This window comes from Symphalangus syndactylus, chromosome 3 (genome assembly GCF_028878055.3).
Source record: "Symphalangus syndactylus isolate Jambi chromosome 3, NHGRI_mSymSyn1-v2.1_pri, whole genome shotgun sequence".
In the NCBI taxonomy this organism is placed as follows: Eukaryota; Metazoa; Chordata; class Mammalia; order Primates; family Hylobatidae; genus Symphalangus; species Symphalangus syndactylus.
This window is the reverse complement of record NC_072425.2, coordinates 82,314,350-82,339,274: the sequence shown is the minus strand read 5'-3', so window position 1 is coordinate 82,339,274 and position 24,925 is coordinate 82,314,350.

Sequence of the window (24,925 nt, the reverse complement as noted above, 5' to 3'; positions counted from 1 at the left end):
CTGTTGGGTATTAGACTCACTACCAGAGTGACAGAATCATTCATACCCCAAACCTCAGGATCACACAATACATCCGTGTAACAAATCTGCGCATGTAACCCTGAGCCTAAAATAAAAGTTGAAAACAAAACAATTTCAAGTGGATATTTTAATATCTGACCATTTATAATGCTGATTGATTTTCTAATGAAGCATTTAACCTCTAGATTACATGATGTTAATGCACAAGCACCAGGGCATGTTAATTTTTAATTTGCTGTGATATCTAGCAGGGAATAGACTATATTATAATATCCAAAGCCCCTCAGACTAATATTTCACTGTATTTCTATAGCATTCTAACAAATGACTCTTTAGTTTTAAACAAGTTATAAAGATATTTAAGTGCCTTTAAAATGCAATGTAAAAAATGAAAACGATGCAGTTTAAAGTATGAAATACACACCAAAAAATATACAGCAGGAAGCTTCTATGAGTGAACGTGATTTCCTTGGAATAAGCCAGCTTTGTTTTAGTAAGTCAGAGCATATCTATATAACAGTACTAAAACACACATCTTTTGTATGTTTCTATTTTGTGAAGTTTCTTCTCTGGCCTTTATTCTTCTATATATAACTCTGTAAGCCTGCCACAGAAATTCTTTTGAATTTCTCAGAACCCTGTAGAAAATACATTATTTAAGCACATTCATATGAGACTACAGAATTATCAAAATTATAATGTTATTTAAACAACTTCAGCACTTTTGTTTCTCTTCATGGCTTATGGTGAGGACACTATAATCTTGAATATGAAAATGGAGTATTCATACAATTTGCAAACAAGAAATTAGAGTTCATGTTATAGAATGGAGTAAACGTTAACATTTTTAGATATGAATCCTTACATGCATATCAAAATATATCCCCAGTAATTCTTCTAACTAGGATTTTTTTCTCACTAACATATTAGAAATTATATCACAACATGCATTATACTCATAATTACACTGTTGCTTGGTCCAAATTTTAAATGTACTATGGCAAAATTAACAACTCTTTTGTAAAAATGTTTGCTCCATTAGATGTTCATTTAAATATTATTTTGCTACGTTCAGTCATAAAACTATAATTTGCCACCGGTAAGGTATATTTTAAATCAAATCAATTACCTATTGACATATACCTATATGTACCTATATTGTCTACATATATTATGTCACAAAACCAACTTGAGGGTCATTCTCTAGGCTACACAATAGAAAACAAGTCCTGTAAACGGCTGTGTTTGTTATTGAATTACACTGTATGTAGTCATGTATATTCCAAATTTGAAATGGTACACTGCCTAACTTACAAGATATTTTTGGCTTAAATATAAAATATTAACATGACAATATTTTTAGGAAAAATAATGGCCCACATCAACAAAAAATTTTTCAAAGTTACATTACTTTGCTTATGTAGGAAAAAGGAAATATTTGTTAAAAATCCACATTCTTACTATGAAGTCAAAAAACTGATGATTTTGGAACTTCAGAATAAGTAAAAAAACAAAAAGCATGACAAAAGTTCTGAAGTGACACTTCACTAAAGAATATATACAAATGACAAATAAGCATATGAAATTTGCTTGATATAATATGTTATTAAGGAATTACAAATTGAAACAATGAGATACCACTGCATTACTGCTGTAATGATTAAAATCCAGAACACTTACACCAAATTCTAGAGACAACATGGGACAAGAAGGGTTCTGACTCATTGTTGATAGTATTACAAAATGGTACAGCCACTTTGGAAGACACTGATAGCTTCTTACAAAGCTAAACATAGTCACACCATTTGATCCAGCAATCATGCTCCCAGACATTCACACAAATGAGCTGAAAACTTAAGTCCACACAAAAACCTGAATATGGATGGTTATAGCAGCTTTATACATAACTGTCAAAACTTGGAAGCAACCAAAATGTCCACCAATAGGCGAATGAATAAAAATCTATGGTACAAACAATGGAATATTATTCTGCAATAAAGAGAAATGAGTTATCAAGCCCCCCTCCACACACACCAAAAAGCAACATAAGAGAATATTTAATGCATATTGATAAGAGAAAGAAGTAACTCTGAAAAGGCTACATAGTGTGTGATTCCAAATATATGACATTCTGAGAAAGCAAATCTATAGAAGCAGTAAAGAAATCAGTGGTTGCCAGGGGCAGGAACACAGGGGATTTCTAGGGCAGTGAAACTATCCTGTTGATAATGTAATTGTGCATACATGCTATTATGCATTTGTCAAAACCTCAGAACTGTAAAACACTGAGAATGAACCCTAATACAAACTATAGACTTTATGTAATAATCATGTATCAATATTGGTTCATCGGTTGTAACAAATGTACTACACTAATGCAAGGTGTTAATAATAGGAGAACTGAGGGTAGGGTGGGGCATGGAGAGGAAGTATAAAGGAATTTTCTGCTAAAATTTTATGTAAACTTAATACTGCTCTAAGCAATAATGTCTATTAATTAAAATAATAGAAAAGAAAATGTTAAAGCAAACTATTTTTTATTGAGAAAAATATATTTTTGTATATAAAAGAGCTATTAAAAATGTCAGTAAATATAATTTTTCTGAGTTGCAACTTTTGGATGACATTATATAGGTAGATAGATGATAGGTAGATAGATAGATGACAGATATGTTTATATGTATTTCCTGATATTTTAATACTGTAAATGTTACTTTTATAATTAAACATAAAAGAATAAAATCATATATCTAAAAATTTCTCGTGTCTGTATGTGTATTTGTATATCAAATATTCTGAAGCAAGAGCAAACTCTATGCTTATTCCTTTAAAATAAGTTTTGTGTTTCACAAATATCTGCTAAGTACAAAGAATATAAACATTTGTAAATGTTTATACTGACCAAAAAATTTCAAAATCTCCATGTGGAACAAGACCTATTAACTTACTCTAATATAATAGAGAAGACTATTTGGGGTAAAATGAGATGCCAGGAAAGATGAGGAGTTAGAGTTATTCATTCCAGACAGTGGAGTAGAAGAGATTTTTGACTTGAGCTTTTGTGTGAGAGTGATTCTGAATATTCTAGATACAGGACCTACAATGGCCATGGAGAGTAGAAATAGGTGCTCTTTACAGGGATGGTAAGAAATTTAATGTGATTACACTGTCAAACATCAGAAAGACTTTGTTTCTTCCTAAAATGCTGATTCCTAGGCACCATCTGATAACTAAGAATTTAAATATTTGTAGCTAGGTCTTGGGAACCTGCATTTTAGTAAAATTTGCAGGAATATTTAACATAGAAGTATCATGGAACTGTCACAGTTTTCTAAGCACAGAGCACTATAATCTTGTGTGTGTGTATTTAATCAGTGTCATGTGAATCCAGAAATGATATAATAGAAGAAAGACTGGGGATTGGAAGCCCAGTTAAAACATTATATTTTCAAAATAGTCCCAGTAAGCAATAATGAAAATAGATACTGCATTTGTGGATACTTCCCACAACACAATTTCTGAGAGCCATGCTGACCTCTGTTCTTATGTATGTTTGTATGTATTTTCTGATATTCTAATATTTTATTACTTTTATAATTAAACATGAGATGAAATTTGGGTATAATAAAGTAGAATCATATAATGTGTAATAAAAACTCAGAGTATTTATTTCTGGTTTTCTCAAACGTAAAACTAAAGACACACTGCCTACACTAAGGCAACAAAAATGTGAGTTAATATAGATACATAAGGACAGAGAGATGGAGGCAGGGAGAGCAGAAAGGAGGGAAGAAGAGAAGGAGAAAAGGGAGGGAGGGAGGGAAGGAAGGAAGGAAGGAAGGAAGGAAGGAAGGAAGGAAGGAAGGAAGGAAGGAAGGAATGAAGGAAGGAGAATATTATTAAAAGCAGCTTGATGGGAAAACAAGACTTTGGTTCAGATGTAATCACAGAAAGTAAGAGTGTTTCCCCACAATGTATAAACTAGGCATTAGTAATTGACTATCAAAGCATCACCTAAATATCTAGGCCAATAACAACTCTTAATAAGTGATAGATGTTATCCATCTTTATATATGGAGAGAGAGCTATCTATCTCCTTAATCTATTCTTTCTCTCTCTCTTCAAAAGCGCACTAGCTCTCATCCTAGTCACCTATGAATAGGTATGGAATATTGACTCTAAAATCCATTTCTTCTGTGCTCTCACCCTTATCCACACAATGGTGGTTCATATAAACAAGCATAAGAAGGAAAAAAAAAAAAGGTTTGGGAGAATTAGAATCATAGCAGAGGTAAAAGGAAGCCATCAATAAATCAGTAGATTTAGGCAGGAGGATGAGGAAACTGTTAATAAAATATATATCACCAGATGCAGTTTACTACTGCATGTGTAATCAGCCGAAAAATATACTCAGCTTTAAGTACTCTCTGAAGTGCTTTCAAAAGCTTGTGCAAACTTATATTTTATGCAAATCAAAGCTATCTATTTAAAATATGTCATCATCTTAATTTTCACAAGTATTAAAGCAAAAGTAAGATTGAAAACAGCACATTGTTTTGGAGGAAAAGGGGAGAAATATTAATATCCTTCTATAGTAATATTCTATAGTAATACTAATAATATCCTTCTATAGTAATTATTTTAGGTACAAAAAATTTATATAGAGTAGCACTTGATATTCTGTGTTTTTTTTAGGAAAAAGGTGACTGTAAGTATAATGCATATAAATGTAAAAATCAACTTATAAGAGCTGAATAGCTTGCTTATTTCTCTAAAGAATATTCAGCTGCATTTGTTTAGCGAATAAACATAAAAACTTTTTTGCAGGTGACTGCTTCTTTCTTAGTTTTCAAGGTTTCCCAGGGTCCTTTATGTGATAAGCAAAAATCTATTCTGTAAAAGTTTAAAAAGAAGTATCTGACAAAATAACCAGCAAACAAATATACACATGTATCTACTGCTATATATGCTAAAAAGCAATATACTATTCAATATAAAAACTATAGGTGCTCATCAGTTTAATGAGTTGAATTCACTATGCATGTACACATGTATTCATCCATCCAGCTGTTTGTTCCTCTAGTCATCTATTCATTTAAACATTCAACATTTATTACATGCCTACTATTTACAGACTCTATATAAATGTATCTAAATCCCAAAGGCAGAAGTTATTAAATTATTTTAGCAGATAGTACACAGTACCTCTTTTTGAAATATAGTATTTTCTTCGGCAAGTACTATAAATTTTATCACCAAAATTATATCAAATCTATTCATTTCTTTCCATTTCTGCTAGCACTATTCTAGACCAAATTACTAGTGTCTCCTATAACAGGCTGATAATTTGTCTTACTATTAATCTTTTGCAGTCCTCATTTTCCATGCCCATTTAAATACCTACAAACTTAAATGCATTTTCTGCAAAGCCGCCACAGTAGAAAACATAAGATTTAATTCTAGTCATGTCACTTCTCTTGATAAAACTATTTATTGCCTTTCTATTGTACACTTTTTGCACTTACAAAACCCATAACACAGTCTTCTAGAGTTGAACTCTTGTTTCTGGGACCCTATCGCCTTTTTAAAGGCAACAGCTTTTATTTGGTTAGTCATCTGCATACAACTTTGTATAGTCTCATTTATTTTAGATACTTATCCCACATGTTTTGACTGAATAAATGAAATACGTTAAGGCAATATATAAATATATTCAATTCACAATGCTAAATACATACGCCAGAAAAAAGTGGATGGGGAGAAAACCTAAAGTTCAGTTTTACATGTTTGTGAGCTACTTAAGTGAAGATATTATGCAGTTTCTTGAATATACAAATGAAGTTAATAGGAGCTATCTTTGCCATACACACATGCATATACACACAACACACACATACACAATGTAGGCACACACCCACATCCATATGAAGGTTTTGACAGAGTACAGGAGACAGTGTCTCTCAGGAAAAAAAAAAAAAAGAAAAACAGAAAAACAGAGACTGTGGGCCTAATCCTAAAATCCAAATAACTATCCCATTATGCCATATAGAGGTCATATAAAGATGGAGAAATTATAATGAAGATTTAACATAATTGTCCAGAAAAATAAGAGAAAGAACAAGTAGGATGTGGTGGTAGGAGGGATATTTTGAGAAGTGAGTAATCAATTACATCAGGTGTTGATGAATGTCGTTCAGCTAAAATGAGAATGTCTCTTGTGGATCTGACGGTATGAAGTCATCAATGATCTTGACATGAACACTTGTCTTGAGCAACTTCATCAGATTCAGGAGAAAAGACTGGATGGGTATAAAGGGGGAAGAGAGGAGGAAGCTTTTGTTAATGTACTTTAGGAGAGATAGTACGTTATGCTATTTTGGAGTGATACAAGCAAAAATGGAAGACTGTTGATGCCAGACAGTTGAAATTAACAAAGAACAAAAGTCCTTTGGTTACAAAGATTAGATACAAGTTAATTGACTAGAATATACCATGTGCTCAATAATGGTAACACACAGTCTTGTTATGAGAAAGAGCAAAGATTATTTTAGTGAGTTTTAAATGCATGTTTTTATGGTAAAATGAAACAGTGCTTTTGTTAAGTTTTGATTACCTAAATCATAATAAAACAAATGTGACCATCGGTTCTTCAGTCTAACCAGTTGGAAAATAAAGTAATAGCCATAAAATAGCATTTCACTGACACTTTCTCATACTTTCTACCCCAAATCTGGTTTTCTACTTGTTTCTCCTAAATTGTTCTAGTAATAGCAAAGAGATGCTTTATGAGACATTCAAGGATTAACTAATTGCCTTGAACACCAGATAGTATCTATTTTCCTTCTCTATTGCTTCAGGGATGTCTCTAATTATTGCTATTTCCAAAAGGAAGAGATGTATGGCCAGAGTTACTACCTACCAAAAGCATCACAAATACCACCATAGCAATAATCAAGAGTGCTGTCTTTGGTCATAATACCTAACATTGAAGGCAATGAGGCGTCACATTTGGTACCCTTGCCATTGCTAACTACCACTACAACTGCTGCATCCATCATTGCTAATCCTGCCACCATATTTGCCAATGCTTTTTCCAATAACTCCAGTAATATTCCCAATGTATGTGGCTCTCAGTGTCCCAGGAGAGTTGCAGAGCAGCGTTCACCGAGTTTTTATTTGCCCTTTAATTAACATCTTTTTGCTCTAATAATCAGTTGTGAGTTCAATGATGCTGGAGTGAGAGACTGTGGTATTCTCAGAATTACTCGGACTTTCCAAATGCCCCCCTTCCCTCAATTTTACTTATTTTTGTTGTTGTTGTTTTCACTTGCATTTTAAGAAGTCAAAGGAGATTCTCAGTTTGTTATATAAATATGTTTGTATCCCAACTAAACTATTCATATAAGGATTTTTCTAGCATGGACACAAATTAGGACCCAGATATGCTAATTCACTTTTCAAAACCACGAGGTGGTCAACACATGACTTCTTGGTTTTCTGATATGTTCTGTACCATACCTGGGGACAAAAAGGCAATGAATGTTTAAGATGTAATTTAGAAAGAGATAGAAGGGAAAGAGAAGAATTCAGAAATGCTTTCCTTCAACAAATTTAACATATCAGTGATTTAATTTATAAAAGTTACCCAGAGTCTAAGTCTAGTTCTAAAATAATCCACAGACTCTTCACGATCATCTCCAAAATCTAAGGTTGGAAAAGTATTTTAAAAGTCAGATATGTGCTGCCTCGCATTACCTAATTTACTCAATTTTTAAAGTGTTTTCTTTCGTAAATCATCTTTGAAGTCATGTCAGATTGGTACCACAAGTATAGTAATCATACATATCAAACACTTATTACCCAAATATATTGTATTGGTACATCAATTGGCCCCATAGCATGCAAAGATCCCAGATGATGGTGACGATGATAATGGTGCTGCACATAGGACATAATAGGAGTTTAATATTTATTTCAAAAATTGATAAATGAATAAATTATAATTTGTGTTTTTGTAAAACATTATAAAGCATTTTAATACATATTAGCTGATTTTATTTGTAAAACAATCATCTGACTTGAGTAGGGTTTATCAGTCCTACTTTAGTGATGAAACCTACCGTGATTAAAGAATTTTGCCAATGACTAACAACTAATAAAATAATTAAAAGCATAGATTTCATGCTCCACATTTTTGTCTTGGTTATTTAAAATAAAAAAAATTTAGAGAGGTCTAACATAGTTTCTGTTTATTTCATTTCATTTTATCTATATATTATTTATTATAATTATAAAAAATATGTTATACATATTAAATATTACATAATATATTATTTTTTATGGCTGTGTGGTGTTCTATTATGTATATGCACCACATTTTCTTTATCCAGTCCACCATTGATGAGCATCTAGGTTGATTCCATGTCTTTGCTATTGTGAATAGCGCTGAGATAAACATGCGCCATACATGTGTCTTTACAGTAGAATTATTTATATTCCTTTGGATATATATCCAGTAATAGGAATGCTGAATTAAATGGCAGCTCTGTTTTAAGTTCCTTCAGAAATTACAAAACTGCTTTCCATAGTGTCTGAACTAATTTACATTCCCGTAGGTAGTATATACACATTCCATTTTCTCTGCAACCTTGCTAACATCTGTTATTTTTTGACTTTTCAATAATAGCCATTCTGACTGCTGTGGATGGTATCATAGTGATTTTGATTTGCATTTCTTGAACGATTAGTGATGTTGAGAATTTTTTTATACACTTCTTGTCCATGTATATGTCTTCTTTTGAGAAGTTTCTGTTCATATCCTTTGCTCATTTTTTAACAGGGTTGTTTTTTGCTTGTTAATTTTTTTAAATTCCTTTCATATTCTGGATGTTAGATTTCTCTTGGAGGCATAGTGTGTATTTTACCCCATTTTGTAGGTTGTCTTTTTACACTGTTGATCATTTCTTTTGCTGTGCAGAACCTCTTTAGTTTATTGGAGTCCAATTTGTCAATTTTTGTTTCGTTGCAACTGCTTTCAGAGTCTTCATCATGAAATCTTTGCCAGGGCCTATATCTGGAATGATATTTTCCTAGGTTTTCTTCAAGGGATTTTGTAGTTTTAGGTTATATATTTAAGTCTTTAATCCATCTTGAGTTAATTTTTGTATATGGTGAAATGAATGGGTTCAATTTTTATCTTCTGCATATGACTAAGCAGTCATTGTAACATTTTTTAAATAGGGAGTCTTTCCCCAGTTTCTTGTTTTTTTAGACTTTGTCAATGGTCAGGTGGGGGTAGGTGTGCACATTCATTGTTGGGTTCTTTAACCTGTTCCATTGGTCTATGTGTCTATTTTTGTGCCAGTATCATGTGGTTTTGGTTACTGTAGCCTTGTAATATAGTTTGAAGTTGGGTAGTCTAATGTATTTGGCTTTGTACATTTTGCTTAGGATTGCTTTCTTTATTTTAGCTATTTTTTGGTTCCACGTGAATTTTAGAGTAGTTTTTTCTAATTCTCTGAAAAATGTTGTTGATAGTTTGACAGGAATAGCACTGAATCTCTAAATTGATTTGGACAATATGGCCATTTTAACAATATTGATTTTTCCTATCCATTACATGGAATTTTTTTAATTTGTTTGTGTCATCTGTGATTTCTTTTAGCAGTGTTTTATAATTCTTGCTGTAGAGGTCTTTCACCTCCCTAATTAGCTGTATTCCCAGGTGATTATGTGTCTGTGTTTGGGGAGGGAGGTGGGATTGTTCTTGATTTGGCTCTCAGCTTGGATGTAATTGGTGTTTAGAAATCTTACTGATATTTATACATTGATTATGTATCCTGAAACTTTCCTGAAGTTGTTTACTAGATCTAGGAGCCTTTGAGCAGAGACTATGGTATTTTCTAGATATAGATTCATATCATCTGTGAAGGGAAACTGCTTGGCTACCTCTCTTCCGATTTGGATGCCTTTGACTTCTTTCTCTTACTTGATTGCTCTGGCTAGAACTTCCAGTACTATGTTAAATAGAAATGCTGACAGTGGGCATCCTTGTCTTGTCTCAGTTCTCAAGAGGACTGCTTCCAGCTTTTCCCCATTCCATATGATGCTGGTTGTGGGTTTGTCAGAAACGGCTCTTAATATTTTGAGGTATGTTTCTTCAATTCCTAGTTTGTTGAGGGTTTTTAACATGAAGGGATGTTGAATTTTATCAAAAGTGTTATCTTCATCTATTGTGATGATCATGTGGTGTTTGTTTTTAGTTGTATTTATGTGATAAATCACGTTGATTCGTTTGCATGTGTTGAACCTAGCTTGCAACTCAGAAATAAAGCCTATTGATCCTAGTGGATTAGCTTTTGGATGTGCTACTGGATTTGGTTTGCTAGTATTTTCCTGAGGATTTTTGCATCTATGTTCACCAGAAATATTGCCCTAACATTTTCTTTCTTCATTATTTATCTGCCAGGTTTTGGTATCAGAATGATGTCGGCCTAAAAGAATGAGTTAGGGAAGAGTCCTTCTTCCTTGACTTTTTGTAATAGTTTCAGTAGAATCGATACCAGCTCTTTTTTGTACGACTAGTAGAATTCAGCTGTGGATATGTCTGGTGCAGAGTTTTTTCTGGTTGGTAGGCTTTTTATGACATTATATTTTGGAACCTGTTATTGATCTATTCAGAGTTTTAATTTCTTCTTAGTTTAAGCTTGGGAGGTTATATGTCTCCAGGAATTTTTCCATTTTTTCTAGGTTTTTGGGTTTCTATGCAGAGAGATATTTACCGAGGCGGGCGGATCACGAGGTCAGGAGATCGAGACCACGGTGAAACCCCGTCTCTACTAAAAATACAAAAAATTAGCCGGGCGTGGTGGCGGTCGTCTGTAGTCCCAGCTACTCGGAGAGGCTGAGGCAGGAGAATGGCGTGAACCCGGGAGGTGGAGCTTGCAGTGAGCCGAGATTGTGCCACTGCACTCCAGCCTGGGCGACAGAGCAAGACTCCATCTCAAAAAAAAAAAAAAAAAAAAAAAAAAAGAATTGTTTTTATTTCTGTGGTGTCAGTAGTAATTTCAACTTTGTCATTTCTGATTGTGTTTATTTGGATGTCCTTTTTTTTCTTTTAGTCCAGTTTGTAGTCTAGCAATCTTATGTATTATTTCAAAGAACCAAATTTTGGTTACATTAATTTTTTGTATTGTTTTTTGTGCCTAAATTACAATCAGTAAGCTCTGATTTTGATTATTAGTTTTCTTCTCATAGCTTTGAGATTGGTTTCATCTTGTTTTTCTAGTTCCTTTAAGCATGTTGTTAAGTTGTTGAGATCTTTCTAACTTTTTAATGTGGGTGTTTAACACTCTAAACTTTTCTCTTAACATGGTTTTAGCTGTGCCTAGAGATTCTGGTATGTTGTATGTTTGTTTTCATTAGTTTCAAATAATCTCTTGATTTCTGCCTTAATTTTATTAGTTACCTGAAAGTCATTCAGGAACAGGTTGTTTAATTTCTATGTAATTGCATGGATTTTAGAAATATTCTTGGGTATTAATTTCTATTTTTATTACATTGTGGTTTGAGAGTGTGGTTAGTATGATTTCAGTTTTTTTGAATTTGCTGAGAATTGCTTTATGGCTGGACATGTAGTTAATTTTGGAGTATGTGCCCACGTGCAGATAAGGATATATATCCTACTGTTGTTGGGTGGAGTGTTCTTTAGATGTCTGCTAGGTTCATTTTGTCAGGTATTGAGTTTAGTCCCAAAAATCTTTGTTGGATTTCTGCCTTGATAATCTATTTAATACTGTTGATGGAGACAGCCAAGGGTCCTCAGCAAAACCCCACCTTCAAGCTTAAAACAGCCTGAAGGCTGAAAAACCGGACTGCTGGTCCCAGATGAAGCCCTCCCTTTCCCAACTTATTCTCCCTGAATAATGCCCACCTGCACATTGGAAGGATGGGGTGGAGTCTCAGGAAGTTCATGCCATTTGCAGCGGGGAGGAGCCTGGCCTCTTCAGTTCCTGGGTGGTAACCTGGGATTCAATCAGTGAGGTGGGAGACCTGCTAGCAGGACTGTCTCTCACTTTGCTGAAAGTTCCTCTTTCCTTTTTTCTTTTCTCCCAGTAAACCCTCCCCTAATCACCCTACAATGTGTCCACATGTCTAAATTTCCCTGGTCTTGTGACAACAACCTGTTTTTTTTCCTACAACGTCGGTGAGGTGTTGAAGACTCCCACTATTATTGTATTGTTATTTAAGTCTCTTAATAAGTCTCTGAGAAGTTGTTTTATGAATCTGTGAGCTCCAGCATTGGCTGCATACACACACACACACACACACACACGTATATATATTTAGGATAGTTAAGGATTCTTGTTAAATTGAATCATTTATCAATATGTTATGCCCTTCTTCATTCGTTTTGATATTTGATGGTTTAAAGTCTGTTTTTCATAAAATAACAATAGTAACCCCTGCTCTTTTTTTTTTAATTTTCTTGATACATCTTTCTCCATCTCTATACTTTGATTCTGTGGGTGTCATTGCATGTGGGATGGGTCTCTTGAAGACAGCCTAAAGTTGGATCTTGCTTCTTTATCCAAATTGCCACTCCACACCTTTTAAACAAGTGGAATCAAGACTGAAAAACTTTTTTGAAGATTATAACAGGAAATAAAACATGGCTTTATTAGTGTAATCCTGAAAACAAAGCACAATCAAAGCAATGGCTACCAAGAGATGGAAGTGGTCCAATCAAATCATATCAGATGGGTCAAAAGCAGAGATCATGGCAACAGTTTTGCTGATGCTCTAGGCATTTTGCTTTTGAATTTCTGGAAGGTCAAAGAATGATAATATGCACTTATTATGAAAAAGTTAGCTAAAGCTTTAGTAAAAAACAAATGTCCAGGAATGCTTAACCAGAGAGTCCTTCTCAACAATAGCAATGTTCCTGCTTATTCCACTTATGAAATGAAAGCAATTTTGTGTGAGTTTCTATGAGAAAACACCAGGAATCCAACTTTAGGTCCTGATTTGGCTCCTGAATTATTTTCTTTTCCTAATCTTAAAAAATCTTTAAAGGCCACCTGTTTTTCTTCAGTTAATAATGAAGAAAGACTTCATTGATATGTTTAAATTCCAAAGATCTTCACTTCTTTAGAAATGGACTAAATGGTCTGTATCATCCCTTACATAAGTGTCTTTATCTTGGTGAAGCTTACATTAAGAAATAAAGTTTATATGCTTATATTTTAATTCCATTTATCCACACACTTTTTAAAGTAACCTTGTTTATTTTTATGGGAACCCTGTCTTATGTGCAATCTGTTGTTGACCAAAATGTTGACTAGCTAAGCAAATGTGTAAAAAAAGGATTAACATATGTGAGAATTCTGAAGTAAAAAAAGGCAAGAGAAAGCAAAAGTAGGAAGAAAATGAAGAAAGTCACTGAAAGAGTCAGAAAGTGGAGATGTATGAGACTGATTTTAAAAAGTAAAAGGAAGTACATGCACCTGAAATACAAAGACCTAAAAGAAAACATATAATAAGTAGAGAGAGGAAGGACCCAGCCATGAAGTCTTGTAATCCATTAAACTGATTTTGGTTTATAGCCTAAAGGTCTATATAAAACTCTAAAGTATTCTAAGCAGAAAAAGTAATAATCAAGTTTATAGTTTGTAGTTTTTATGGTCTCCTCATGGAGAATGTATTAGCTGGAGCCAAATATACCTATGAAATGACTTGTGAAAAGTATATGAGTATCTTCCAGGAAGAGCTGATAGTAGCCTCATTTAAAGTGGTGGTAGTAGCGACAACGAAGAGAACTGAGCAAGATATCAGAAAAATGGTCGGGTAGGGAATTTCAGGGTATACTGTCCCCCAAGAAATATGTGCCACCCTAAAAACTATAAACTGGTAAAACTGAATTTACTTTACCAGAACTCTGGAAGATGGCCAAATGTTCACAGCAATAAATAAAATGTTCAGTCATGAGAAGGACTACTTAAACCTAGTGGAAAAGTTTTGTGGAGTTTTAATTTACCCTTGTCACACACACACACCTCCCTAGTGTGGTGGCAGTCCTGAAATCAGCAACCTGCATTCCCGATGTGGGTTCCTGGTTCCATACGCAGCAGAACAGACCTTATTCCAAAGGAATCATGTTTGTATATTTTGACCTGTCTGAGGCTGCCTAAATGACTGACACAAGGGGCTTGACTTTAGTTTGCCTAACTCAGATCTCTGTTAGGGTGAAGAAACAAATTTGGGAAGGAAGCTCCTTCAAACAATCAAAAGGCAAATGAACAAGCCTCTATGACCTGGAGCAAGAGATAACAGTTGGGCAAAAAATAGACATGCCAAAAGCTTTGAAGGAAAGGCTGTGGAGTAAAACACTTCCGAAAATATGAGCCTTACAAAGCTCCTGGATATACTGGGGAATGTGGAAAACCAAGAAACAAGTAGAATGGAATGCTGGCTCAAAAATGATCTGGGACTCCATAACTTTTCACTTCTGGCTCATGTATATGTTCAGCAGAAGTAGGAAATGAAGGGTCAGGTAGCATCAGAAATAACCAACTAAGCATGGAAGGAGTGACCAAAACAGAGTCAATAGGCAAAGATTTTAAAAATGTGTTTTTTTTCTTTTCATTATAAATTTCTTACCCCAGAAGGATAAGAAAATATGTTAAACCACTAGCTAACCACTTCACCAAATTAACCAAGACTTCTGAGACTATACATAACAAAAGAATTCAGTCTTCAAAAAATAGGTTACAACTTAAAGTAATCAATACTACCAAATCCTGAGGTGTGGGGAGAGTTTCATTTTCAGATATGCCAAATCATAATTATACAAATGCCCCAATTTAACAAAAATTATGATGCCTGCAGGAAAGAAATAATAGCCCTTTCGTAGAAAAAAGAATACTCAAAGAGACTGATAATAAGGGAGCACAAGTTTTGGTACTATAAAACCATTATAGGCCGGGCGCGGTGGCTCACACTTGTAATCCCAGCACTTTGGGAGGCCAAGGCAGGCGGCTCATGAAGTCATGAGATTAAGACCATCCTGGCTAACACAGTGAAACCCTGTCTCTACTAAAAATACAAAACATTAGCTGGGCGTGGTGGCATGCACCTGTCGTCCCAGCTACTCTGGAGGCTGAGGCAGAAGAATCGTTTGAACCCAGGAGGCGGAGGTTGCAGTGAGCCAAGATTACACCACTGCACTCCAGCCTGGGCTACAGAGCGAGTCTCTGGAAAAAAGAAGAAAAAAAAAGACTATAAACCCACTGTCTCAAATATGCTTAAAGGGTAAAGGACTAAAGGACACTGGGGAAAAAAAAAAAAAACTAAAGAAAACTAGAAGCACAATGACTCAACAAATAGGGAATCAATACAACGATAGCAATATAAAAAGGAATCAAAAAGAAATTCTGGAGTTGAAAAGTACAATAACTAAAATGCAAAATTTACTAGAAAAGCTCAACAGAAAATTTAAGCAAACAAAAGAAATAGTCGTTCAACTAGAAGATAAGACAATTGAAACTGCCCCACCTGAGGAGGCAAAATAAATTTAAAAAAATTAAACAATATTTAAGAGATCTCTGGAACACCATAAAATGTACCAATGTATGCACAATGGCAGTTTCAGATGGGTAGGACAGAAAGAAATGAACAGAAAAAAATCTTTGAAGACATAATAATAAAAACTTTCCAAGTTTGAGGAAAGACATGGGTCTCTACCTCCAATGGGTTCAACAGTCTCAAAGAAGCATAAACTCAAAGAGATCCATACTGAGTTACAGTCAAAATGGCAAAGGACAATGACAAAGAGAATCTTGAAAGTAGTAGAAAATAAGGAAGTCAGCAAGTACAGTTGATTCTCACTAAGATTAACAACCAATTTTTTGTAAAAATCCATGAAGGCCAGATGGCAAAAAGATGATATATTTAAAGTATTGAAACAAACAGAAGGATCTGTCAATCAAAAATTTTATGTCAAGCAAAACAATCCTAAGGAAATAAATGGTAAATAAGATATCTTCAAATAAACAAAATATGAAGGTGTTTGCTACTAGTACACCTGCTCTATAAAACATGCTAATGAGAATCTTTCAGGCTGAAATGAAAGGCAGCAAATATTAAATCAAAATCATGCAAAGAAATGAAAAGAAACCTTAGTAAAGGTTACCACATAGGTGAATATAAAATACAGAATTATTTTATTTTTGGTTTATATTTCCTCTTATTTTCCTATATAACATAAAACAATAATTCTAAATCTATGCTAATGAACATATGTTCATTTTCGAAAATACCAACTATAGGAGAGGTAACAAAGATGTAAAGGAGCAGAGATTTTACATGTCATTTTAGCTAAGATTGTATTAATTTAGTAATAGGCTATTTTAAGTTTATTATGTTAACTGTAATCACTGAGATAACCACTAAGAAATGAAATAATATACAGAGAGGAATCAAAACAGTACAGTACAAAAAAATCAATTGAACACAAAAGAAGGCAATAATAAAAGAATCGAGGAACAAAAAAAGATATATGACATATAGAAAACAAATAACAAAATGGTGCCAGTAAATTTTTTCTTAGAAATAAATGATTTAAATGTAAATGGATAAAAATCTCCAGTTGAAGTCCAGAGATAGATAGAATAGAGCAGTTATATGAAACATCTATATGCTGTGTACAAGAGACTCACTTTGGATCCAAAAACACAAATAGTTTGAAAGTAAGTCATTTTTCAAAAGCATTCCATAAAAAATAGTGATGACAAGAAAATTAGAGTGCATATAGTAATTTCAGGTATAATAGATATTGTCAATTATTGTTTGCAACAGTCAAGGCCAATCCATCCATAATAGATAGCAATTAAAAACATATACCCACACAAAAACATGGCCCCCAAACATATAATTAAAAATGGACAAAAGAAAGAAGTTCTATAATAAAGATTTCATAATCTCACTTTCAATAACAGGTAGAAAAACTAGCATAAAAATCAGCAAGTAGATTAAGATTTGTACAACCCTATAAACCTATTAGAACTAACGGGCATATACAGAATACTTCACCCAAATAACGAAAGACCAAATATTCTTAGTAAGTACATGTGGAACCTTTCCCCAAATAAACCATATGTTAAACCACATAACAAGTCTCAATAAAATTATATAGATATTAATTATACAAAGGAATCTCCTCTGACTATGATGCTATGAATTTAGAAATTGATAACATAAGAAAATTGGGAAACTTAAAAATATATGTAAGTTAAACAACACACTCTCAAACAACAATGGGTCAAAGAACTTATCACAAAAGATTTTAGAAAATGTCTTCAGACAAAGTAAAAGGAATAAACAACATGCAAAAATGTAGAGTTTTAGTAAAACCCATGCTCAGAGTAAAATTTATAGCTGCATGTACCTATATTAAAAAAAGAAGAAATATCTCCACTCAATAGTCTAACTCTACACCTTAAAGAACTAAAAAATGATAAGCAAACTAAATCTAAAACTAGCAGAAGGAAGGAATTACCATGATTAGAGCAGAACTGAATGATTTAGAAAATAGAAAATCAATAGAGAAAATCAAATAAGTCAAATGTTTGTTCTTTGAAAAAGTTTGATATAATTGACAAACATTTATATAGATTGAGAAAAAAAGGAGACTCAAATCATTAAAGTCATAAGTAAAAGTGGACATATTACTACAAAACCTGTACAAAATAAAATGTAAAAGAATGTTTTGGACAATTGTATGCCAACAAAATAGGTAAATAAATGAAATGCACATATTTCTCCAAAAAATATGAATTACCAAAGCTGAACCAAAAATAAATGGAAACTATCAAGAGATCCATTATGAGTAAAGAGATTGAATCTGTAATAAAAACTCTTTAAACAATGACAACAAAAAAGGCCCAGAACCAGGCATTTTAAATGATGAATTCTTTTAACCGTCTTAAACAGAATTAGCACCATTCCTTCAAAAATCCTTCCAAAAATAGAAAAGGAGGATGAAGTTTCTAAATCACTCTACGAAGCCAGAATTACCCTGATACCAGTACCAGAAAATAATATAAGAAAAGAAAATAGCACACCCATATAACTAATGAATATAGATGGAAAACTTCTCAGCACTATATTATCAAAACAATTCCAGCAGTGTATTAAAATATTTATGAATTATAACTAAGATTTATTCAGAAACCCAAAGATGGTTCAACATGTGGAAATTAATGGCATATATTTTACCAATGAAATTATGAATAAAAATTACATAGTTATCTTAAGTGGTACAGAAAAAGCACTTACAAAAATCTAATACTCTTTTTTGGTTTAATTTTAAAAGCTTTAACAAATAAGAAATAGAATGTAACTGCTTCAAAGATAAAAAGCGTCTTTAAAAAATCATTGCTAATATGCTAATTGATAATAAAAACCTGGAAACTTTCCTCCTAAGTACGCCATGGATGACTGTTTGGCCAGTACTATTAAACATTTTATTGGAAATCCTAGCCACAGGAATTAGGCAAGATAAAAAATAAAAGTCAATATAAATGGAAGTGGAAAGTAAAAATTGGAAGTAAAAGTATGTATATTCATAGATGGCATGATCTTATATAAGGAAAATCTTAGGGAAAAAACCTACTAGACCTAATAAGCAAATTTATCAAAGTTATAGAATATAATACAAAGACACAAAAATAAATTGTGTTTCTATACAATATCAGTGAAGAATTTGAAAAGAAAAATTAAGAAAAAGTTCCATCCACAATAGCATCGTGAAATAACATACTTAGGATTGAATTCAACCAAAGGCATTCAGGACTTACACACTGAAAATCATAAGACATCACAGAAATAAACTGAAGTTCTAGGTGAATGGAACCTTGAATTGCAAAGGAATTTGAATGGTCAAAACAATATTGAAAAAGAAAAACAGTGGGGAGGACAAACACAAAACTTTTGTAAAATTTCCTACATATTTACAGTAATCCAAACAGTATGGCACTGTCACAGTATAGACAATATTGATTAATGGATAAGACTGAGATTCTAGAAATAAATGGTAAATCTACAGTCAACTTATTTTCAACAAGGTTGCTAAGGCTGTTCAATGGGAAAAGAATAGTCTTTTCAATAAATTTATGTTCAGACAAATGGAAATCCACGTGCAAAAGAACAAAGTTGGGCCCTTGCCTCACACTAAATACAAAAATTCCAAATGAATCAAACACCTAAGTATGAGAGCTAAGCCTATAAAACTCTTAAAGAAAAACATTTAGGCGATTTTTCATCACCTTAGATTTAGCAATAATTTACTAGCTATGATACCAAAAGCACAAAACAACAAAATAGAAAACATGAATACATCAGACTTTATCAATTTTTTTAAAAAATATGCAACAAATGACAGTGTAAAGAGTGAAAAGACACGATTGTCTTTGGGATAAAATATTTGAAAATTATATCTCTCAAAAAGGTTTAGTATCTAAAATATATAAGGAATCCTTACAACTCTGCAAGAATAGAACAACCCAATTAAACATGGGCAAGTGAATTTAATAGACATTTCCACAAAGTGTGGATACGTGCTATGCAAAGTGAAAGAAGCCAGATGCAAAGGCCACATATTGTATAATTTCATTTATATAAAATATTCAGGATAGGCAAATTCAAGAGATAGAAAGCAGATTGGTAGTGGCCAGGGACTAAGTGGGTGTTGGGGAGTGACCACTTAATATATATGGATTTCTGTTAGGGGTGATGAAAAAGCTCTGTAACTATATAGTAGTCAGAGTTGCAGTACATTGTGATGGTCTCAATGCTATTGAATAGTACACTTTTATGATTGGGGGTAAATTTTATATTATGTATATTTCACCACGATATAAAAAGTGGACAGAGTCAATACAGTTGTCAGGTCTGTAGGAAATGGAAATGAGAGAAATCAAGATGAGTGCAGTGGCGCGATCTCGGCTCACTGCAACCTCCGCCTCCCAGGTTGAAGCTGTTCTCCTGCCTCAGCCTCCCGAGTAGCTGGGACTACAGGTGTGTGCCACCATGCCTGGCTAATTTTTGTGTTTTTAGTAGAGATGATGTTTCGCCATGTTGGCCAGGCTGGTCTCGACCTCCTGACCTCAGGTGATCCAACCTCCTCGGCCTCCCGAAGTGTTGGGATTACAGGCATGAACCACTGTGCTCAGCTGATGTAAACATATTTCAAAACATCATGTTGTGCACCATAAATACATAAAATTTTGTTTGTCAATTTAAAAAGTTGATGCCAAGATTTCAATTTGAAAACAATAAGTAATGGTCAAATTAATGAATTGGGCACATCTTTGCAGAAAGAAAGGAATATGAGTTTGAATTTGAAATTCAATTCAATTAGGCTGAGACTTTCCTAAAACATAAAGATGAAAAGTATCAGTGGGAAATACAGGTTTACAGCTGAGAAGGCAAATCTGGACTAAAGATACAGTTTAGTAAATGATAAATGGTGTTGAAGGTATGAGAGTAGATGAGATCACCAAGGGATTATAGGGTCTTATGAACTTCATCATTTAAGTCTTAGAGGAGAAGAAATGACAAAAATGCCAAAACTATTTGGGCAAAATAGACTAAGGTAAAAGGATAACCAGGAACTTAAGATTTATTTCAAGGAAACACAGTGATTTAATGAAAGAGAGAGTAGTCAAAAGTATTGACTGCTTAATATACCTCAAAAATGAAATAAGAAGATGTTGCAGTGGTGTGAGTCTGTAGTCCCAGCTACTCAGGAGGCTGAGGTGGGAGGATTACTTGGGCTCAGTAGTTCAAGGCCAGCCTGGCAACATGAGAAGACCCGGTGTCCCAAAAAAAAAAAACATATATATATATGGACTAAGACCTGAGTCATGCAATTTGGATTTATCAATATGAACTCAATCTTAATCTACTTTTCAAATAAAGCAAGGTTAGAAATCTGATTGAAATGGTGTGAAGAATGTGTTGAGTTGGGGCAGAAAATGGAGAACAGTGGTAACATAAAATTCAATTGAGAATGTTGTCTGAAATATAATGGAGAATATTAAGTACACTTTTTAAAAAGGAGCATACCTTCATTGAGGTAAATTGTCGTAAACTTAATACTTCTTAGATGCTGGGAAGTGAATGCAGAAGAATTGTGTAAAATATATTAAAAGGATTAAATCAATATCAGAGTAGTCTTATGAATTTACTATTTCTGAGATGCAAATCTATTCTTCTGAGAATATATAATATTTCATAATTATGTAAAAGCTAGCCTAGGTATCTTTCATTATTAGATTAGAATGATCTCATTTCATGAAGGAAAAAATTATAAATCTGTTAAATATCCACTTTTATTGCTCTTTAGAATGAATCATTGGCATTAATACATCAACATGTACTTACATGCATTCTATAGAATTCAGGAGCTATATTCATTGACTTTCTAATCAAATCACTTCGTGTTTAAAAACATCATCCAAAACCCTTCCATTGAAATCCAGAAAGTAGCAATGCATATAAGCCTATTACTGCTGGTATATTTGATGAGTATTTTGCTTTTTGGGTGTTAAACTTGGAATTTTTATGCTAAACATGATCTTCCTTGTATTCAAGGTATTTGTGAAGAGAAGGAAAATAACATAAAAATAACAAAAAGGAAATGACTGGTTTTCTTATAGTTTGTGTACATAATTTAAAATAAAAACACAATCATGAGTTTAATTTGACAGATAATGTGACACCATCTGCGAGAAATAGAAGGGGATGATTAGCATACATTATTTACTTCCACAAGGGTTGCATTTCCTAGTGTGATCTGATATATTTGACTCAGCAAAATGTTTAAAACACATTTTATAAATATTTAAACATTAGAACTACTGAATTAAAAATTCTACATCAGATGATATAATATTTTACTACCAGGTGAAATTAAAGAATAACTAGTTTTCAAACTCTCCAAATTATATAGAATTAGTGTACGTATTTTTTCAAGATAAAGTATTGTAAACAAATAAATAACATCTGGCATTTTAAAAGTATTGTAGCTTCTTGAGTTGCTGGTACAGAGCACAGGCTATAAGAAGTACTGGCTAAGAACATAAATTTTAATGTCAGAGTCATGGCTGTATACACTAAATGATATTGAGCAAATAATATCTCCCCTTAAATCTCATTTCTTATCTGTAAAGCGGGTCAATAACAGTAGTACCTACTTTATAGCTTTCCATTGAGTATAATTTATTATGACATTATCCTTGATTTGTTTTTCAATTAGTCCACAGGTATTTATTGAGAACATACTACAGTCTCACAATTCATTATTTAAAGTCTTTGGGACTGGGCGCCGTGGCTCACACCTGTAATCCCAGCACTTTGGGAGGCCAACGCGGGTGGATCACTTGAGGTCAGGAGTTCCAGATCAGCCTGGCCAGCATGGTGAATCACGGTCTCTACTAAAAATACAAAAATTAGCCAGGCCTGGTAGTGGGTGCCTATAATCCCAGCTACTTGGGAGGCTGAGGCAGGAAAATTGCTTGAACCAGGGAGGTGGAGGTTGTAGTGAGCCAAGATTGCACCACTGCACTCCAGCCTGGGTGACAGAGTGAGACTCAGTCTCAAATAAATAAATAAATAAATAAATAAAGTCTTTGGAACTGAATTTATCTTGAAATTCAGAATTATTTTAGGTATATTTGCATATATCTTACATTATCTGGCACACCCTGTAGTTACCTTTTATTTTTAAAATTTATATTCCTACAGTGAAACACATGAATTTTTACATTGAGAGGGATAAGTAAAGACTGGAAATAGCCAGATATTGATTTAGGTCAAATTTGGCTATCAAATGAATAACAACAATTACTCTTTGGTTTTCACAACATTTGGGGTTTTGAATTGCAGCTAAAGTGGAATAGACACTAAATACTAGCTCATTACTTATAATGCACCATACTCATTATTGAGGGAGAAACTTTGAGTAATTTACATTATCTTTAGTAATACTCACAAATATCATATAGGAATAATAGTAGAATAATATTGTCAAGGCTTTCCTGAGCATCACACTCTGTTTAAAGCATTCTGCAAACATTAATTCAGGAAAGATAAGGAAACTGAGGCAGGTTATAATAATTCCCCTTGGACTTCTCTATTAACTTCACGATTTTAAATTAATTACTTCTACTGTTGGAATATTCCTATCCCTGAAAGTGAAGGATTTTTTACTATAGTTATTTTGCCTAAAATATTTCACTTTTTCCTCCATAGTTTGTATGATTCATAAAAACTTACAAGCAGGACAAGATTAAGTTATCACTTGGATCTCTGTCAGGCCCCACACTTTCCATTGCATCCATCTCACCCAACAATCAAACCCTGCTATTAGTTTTTTCTGAAGTGTTTTTGCCCTTTTTAAAAAAATCTTTTACCTTTACATATGACACAAAGATTGATGTAGAAGAATCTAAAGGTAAAGACAATAAATTTGAAACAACAGTGGAAGATATAATAATGCAAATATAAACTATAATTATAGAAGGAACATTATAGAGCAAAGTAATTGAAAGACTGCTAAATAGTTAAGTTTGAAATTTAAAAGAGAAAATAGTAATGACTAAAGTATCCAAGCTTGAATAACTGGAAATAACCAGGATACAATAATATTACTTACTATGACATAGTAGGTTCATTCAGGCATACCTATCTAAAATTATAGCTTTATTTCTGGCGACAGTCCAACCTAAACTTAATGGCACAGACGTGAAAATACTGGAAGTTTCCAGAATATGCCTTATCACATCTCTTAGAACTTATCAGATACCTCAAAAGACTGCTAAAGTATCTTTCACTTCTTGGTCCATGACTCATATATTCATACATTTTACAATGTTTACTGAATGCCCATCATATGGTGGGTACTTTGCTAGATATTAGTGATACAATATGAAGTAATAACAAATTCTTTGTTTGAATTAATTATTCCCAAATTATATAATTACAAGTGGAGGCAAATTCTATGATAAAGCAACATGGGGCATTGGGAGCTTACAACAGAGAAAGTGACTTCTCTCATTAAGAGATGATTAAGAAAATATCTGAAAGACAAATTTAAGTTAACTAGTAGGTGTGGGGTAATAGGAGGTATCTTCTAGCTAGAGGTATCTTCTAGCCAGAAAGAGGAGCATATAAAAAGGAGAAAACTACCTTGGCCTACTAAAGAAAGGCCAGTATGGCTGAAGAACAGAGAAGAAAGGGCAAGAGTAACAATGTATGACTCAGCAGACCTGTTGATACTAGCCCAGGCAGAACTCTGTATACCAACTAACAAATTTTATTTTTTATCCAAAAGGCAATTGGATATATTTGAAAAATCAATGAATATACTATGTTAATAGAATAAAATGCAAAAAAAACACATGATCATCTCAACAGACACAGTGAAAGCCTTTGATAAATGCAACACTCTTCACAATAAAGACTATCAACTTGTTAGGATTAAAAGGAATTTCATCAACCTGATAAAGGGCATCAACAACAATAAAATAAGAAAACCTACACATACCATCATATTTAATAGTGAAAGAGAGAGTGCTTCTCCTCTGAGATCAGGAAAACAACAAGCATGACCACAATCACTTTTTCTATTCAACTTTATACTGGAGGTTCTCTCAAGGTAAGAAAGAAAGAAAATGAAACAGAAGGCATTTTGTTTATAAAGGAAGAAATAAAAAACCTCTATTAACAGGCAATATGATTTCGTATATAGAAAATCCTGCAGAGTCCACAAGGCCAACCATATTTCAGATCATAAGATCAGTTTTTAAAATAATTATATTTTTATACACTAAGAATAAACAAAATG